A 5,819-nucleotide genomic window follows, 5' to 3' on the forward strand; every position below is an offset into this window, starting at 1 on the left:
TTTATACACACTGTCTTACACACACTTTTTTACTATACACACTGTCTTACACAGTCTTACTATACACTGTCTTACACACAGTCTTACTATACACACTGTCTTACACAGTCTTACTATACACACTGTCTTACACACAGTCTTACTATACACACTGTCTTACACACAGTCTTACTATACACACTGTCTTACACACAGTCTTACTATACACACTGTCTTTCAGTCTTCTATACACACTGTTACACAGTCTTACTATACACACTGTTTCCAGTTTCTTCACTGTCTTCACACTTTACTATACACTGTCTTACCACATTTACTATACCTGTCTTACACACAGTCTTACTTTACACTGTCTTACACACAGTCTTACTATACACACTGTCTTACACACAGTCTTACTATACACTGTCTTACAGTCTTACTATACATATCTTACACAGTCTTACTATACACACTGTCTTACACAGTCTTACTATCTTACATACACACTGTCTTACACACAGTCTTACTATACACACTGTCTTACACAGTCTTACTATACACACTGTCTTACACACAGTGTACTATACACTGTCTTACACCTGTCTTACTATACACACTGTCTTACAGTCTTACTATACACACTGTCTTACACACATTTTTTATATCACTGTCTTACACAGTCTTACTATACACACTGTCTTACACACAGTCTTACTATACACACTGTCTTACACAGTTTACTATACACACTGTCTTACACACAGTCTTACTATACACACTGTCTTACACACAGTCTTACTATACACACTGTCTCTTACACAGTACTATACCTGTCTTACACAGTCTTTATATACACACTGTCTTACACACAGTCTTACTATACACACTGTCTTACACAGTCTTACTATACACACTGTCTTACACACAGTCTTACTATACACACTGTCTTTACACAGTCTTACTATCACACTGTCTTACAGTCTCTATACACACTGTCTTACACACAGTCTTACTATACACACTGTCTTGCTTTATACACTGTCTTCATCTTCATACACTGTCTTACACAGTCTTCTTACACTGTCTTCATCTTCTATACACACTGTCTTACACAGTCACTATACACACTGTCTTACACACGTCTTACTATACTGTCTTACACCAGTCTTTACTATACACTGTCTTACACAGTCTTTATACACTGTCTTACACACAGTCTTTACTATACACACTGTCTTACACACATTCTTACTATACACACTGTTACACACGCTGTCTTCACACTGTCTTACACACGTCTTCTTACTGTCTCAGTCTTACTATACACACTGTCTTACACGTCTTACTTTATACACACTGTCTTACACAGTCTTACTATACACTGTCTTACACAGTCTTACTATACACTTCTCTTACACACAGTATAACTGTCTTCAGTCTTTACTATACACACTGTCTTACACACAGTCTTACTTTGTCTTACACAGTTCTTCCTTTTCACAGTCTTACTATACACACTGTCTTACACACATGTTACTATACACACTGTCTTACAATCTTACTATACACACTGTCTTACACACAGTCTTACTATACACACTGTCTTACACAGTCTTACTATACACACTGTCTTGTCTTACTATACACATGCTTACACACAGTCTTTACTATACACACTGTCTTACACAGTCTTACTATACACACTGTCTTACACACAGTCTTACTATACACACTGTCTTACACACAGTCTTACTATACACACTGTCTTACACACAGTATATACACACTGTCTTACTATCACACTGTCTTACCTGTATTACTATACACACTGTCTTACACACAGTACTATACACTGTCTTACACAGTTACTATACACACTGTCTTACACAGTCTTACTATCACCTGTTTCATTTACTTCACTGTCTTCCGTTACACTGTCTTACACATGATTTACTATACCTGTCTTCAGTCTTTTTACACACTGTCTTACTATCTTACTATACACACTGTCTTACACACAGTCTTCTATACACTGTCTTACACAGTCTTACTATACACACACTGTCTTACACACACAGTCTTACTATACACACTGTCTTACACACAGTCTTACTATACACACTGTCTTACACGCTGTCTTCACTATACACACTGTCTTACACACAGTCTTACTATATACACACTGTCTTACACACAGTCTTACTATACACACTGTCTTACACAGCTGTCTTACTATACACACTGTCTTACACACAGTCTTACTATACACACTGTCTTACACACAGTCTTACTATACACACTGTCTTACACACAGTCTTACTATACACACTGTCTTACACACAGTCTGACTATACACACTGTCTTACACACGCTGTCTTACTATACACACTGTCTTACACACAGTCTTACTATACACACTGTCTTACACACAGTCTTACTATACACAATGTCTTACACACAGTCTTACTATACACACTGTCTTACACACAGTCTTACTATACACACTGTCTTACACACGCTGTCTTACTATACACACTGTCTTACACACAGTCTTACTATTTACAATGTCTTACACACGCAGTCTTACTATACACACTGTCTTACACACAGTCTTACTATTTACAATGTTAGGGTTGTGTCATGGGTTAGTTACTGTCTGTCGGTACAGGCACTAGACATCCTACCCTGTCTCATGTATGGGTGTTTGAGGGCCTTATTTTATATTCCGCCGACCCTACTGGCGGATGCTGGTCTAGGGAGGTTGTCTATTGCCTGGCCATGTAGATCGGGGGTGGTAATAGACCTTTTGAGATTTGGTAACTTTTTGGGAACCATGTATGATTGTTGTCGTTATCTGGTGGGAGTCTTTGAAGGAATTCTTGCTCTGATCGCTCCATCTTTTGCCAGATTCTGCTGGCCAGGGTGTACACTCTGTACAGCTGCTGGTTGATGGGTTTTATTCTCAGGTCTCTATGTACTGACGACTATGGGATATACTTACGTGTGTCAGTGTGACGAGAGAGAGATATACTTGAGTGTCAGTGTCATGAGTGAGGGATATACTTAAGTGTGTCAGTGTGACGAGTGAGAGATATACTTGAGTGTGACGATTGAGGGATATACTTAAGTGTGTCAGTGTGATGAGTGAGGGATATACTTGGGTGTGTCAGTTTGATAAGGGATATACTTGAGTGTGTCAGTGTGACGAGTGAAGGATATACTTGAGTGTGTCAGTGTGTTGAGTGAAGGATATACTTGAGTGTGTCAGTGTGACGAGTGAGGGATATACTTGAGTGTGTCAGTGTGTTGAGTGAGGGATATACTTGAGTGTGTCAGTGTGTTGAGTGAAGGATATACTTGAGTGTGTCAGTGTGTTGAGTGAGGGATATACTTGAGTGTGTCAGTGTGTTGAGTGAGGGATATACTTGAGTGTGTCAGTGTGACGAGTGAGGGATATACTAACAGTTCTACCTCATGATTCCTAATTGTTGATGGACAAGTATAATTAATATTACACGCTTAAATAGCACCTAAAGGCCGCTGCACACTGGGCACTTTCCTGCAAACATGTAGCCCTTTTTTCTGCCCGCTTTCCTGAACATAAGAAATAAGAACAAAAGAAAACGAGAGTGGAGGAAACTGCAGTGAGCCTCTTGTCCATACTGGGCAGTCCCATTTACACCCAACCCTTATTGCTCACATATCCATCCAACCTATGTTTGAAGCTATCCAGCGTATTCGAGTAAATGATGATGTTTGGTCCACTCAGTCACTATTCTATTTCCAAACCAATGTTTACCTAACTCGCGCCTAAATCTTAATTTGTCTAATTTAAAATCATTGCTACGAGTTCGTTCCTGGTTGGATACTTTGGGTACCTTTGTTATATCACATTTGTTTAGCCCTTCCATTTATACACCTCGATCATACCGCCCCTCTCTACGTCTCATGCTCTAACCTGTTTCTTAAAGCCTAGCAAGCAGCAGGATTTCGACTGTTGCGAGAAATGGACAACGGTTTGTCGACGAGCTTTGCTGGCCAGTGTAGCAGCCGGGTTAGTGCTTAAGTAAAAATTGCAATTAATCATGAAATAATAATTTAAGTTATAACACACAAAACGGTGACATGTTTATATTTATTCTTTATTTTAAAGCTTCTTTAGTTTTATTCAACCATTATTCAGGATTTTCTTTGACAAACTTCACGACGCACCCATTGTCTTTTCTTTAGTTTTTGCTTCAGCAATTAAAGAAGTATAGCACAATCCTGCAAGGCCTCAACTGTAGTATAATGGGCTCCATGGTGAACCTTGTCTATACGCTTTGTTGTTGTTTTCGTTGCGTTGAACAGATGCGCAAACAAAACATCTCAGTGTGACGCAAGCGTCTCTTTATTTTGCTGGCCGGACCGTGTTTGCCCAACATGTTTGGAGGAGAAGTGTCCAGTATGCTGCCACCGCCTTAATTGTTGAGCCACAGTAAACGTCAGCCATGCCGTTATACTGAAATACTTTTGATAACAATCACCGGAAGTTAATACTGTACATAATTTTCTCTAGCAAATTTGCATATTTTCGTAAATATGTGAAAAACAAATTTATTTTTGCCTATGTACTGTAGACATTGTATCGGCGCCGGTGAGAAAAGGGAAACGGGTGGACAGCTGATCGACGCTACAATGTTATAAGTCGATTTAGTCACCACCAATATTTTATTCTATAAAACTGTTCGACATCAATTTCCAACAAATGGTTTAATTGTGTCATGTTATTGTATTAAGAGAACATTGCTGTGTTCATAATGAGTACAATATCAATAGCCAATAGGTGTTTTTAAATTAAGACAAGGCACAGCAACATTTGATAGGTAACGAACAAAACTGCTTATAGACGAGCGCTGATTTCACGGCTTTAAATTTATGCATATGTTACTTTCTTACATTTCATTAAAGGGCATCTTATTGTTTCTTGTTCAACTGGTCTTGAAATATATATATATATATAGTGTACAGCGTTCGTTGTGAAATATATTTGAGAGCCATGAAAGGTGATTCAGTTACCTGCCCCTCCTCCCGCCCGCCTGATTGACAACTGATAAATGATAATGATAACCAAATGGACTCAGTCAAACCCACATACCGTGACATCTCTCTGCTGTTCCATCTAACCAATCAGAAAATCTCACGAGTGTGTGTGGGCGATGCTATTTTACACTTCACAATAAACAACCAATAGCTAACGCAGTCTAGGTGTATCATTGATATTACGTCTGTTCATTGAGTTTGTATTTTATCTTCAGTCAAACTTATGTAAATAGTTATGACTTCACTTACGATAAATATTCAGAGAACAAACCTTTTACAGGGTGGATAAGAGGTCAAGGAATTCTGCACTACACTACACCCCTCCACTCAAAATAAACACTACAACATCCCTACACCCAAAATAAACACTACAACACCTCTACACTCACAATAAAAACTACAACACCTCTACACCCACAATAAACACTATAACGCCTCTACACTCACAATAAACACTACAACACCTCTACATACACAATAAACACTACAACAGCTCTATAGTACACCCACAATAAACACTAAAACACTTCTACACTCACAATAAACACTACAACACCTCTACACTCACAATAAACACTACAACACCTCTACACCCACAATAAACACTACAACGCCTCCACACCCACAATAAACACTACAACACCTCTACACCTACAATGAACACTACAACACCCCTACACCCACAATAAACACTACAACACCTCTACACCTACAATGAACACTACAACGCCTCTACACCCACAATAAACACTACA

The sequence above is a fragment of the Homarus americanus genome, unplaced genomic scaffold (assembly GCF_018991925.1).
Source record: "Homarus americanus isolate GMGI-L3 unplaced genomic scaffold, GMGI_Hamer_2.0 scaffold17883, whole genome shotgun sequence".
NCBI lineage: Eukaryota > Metazoa > Arthropoda > Malacostraca > Decapoda > Nephropidae > Homarus > Homarus americanus.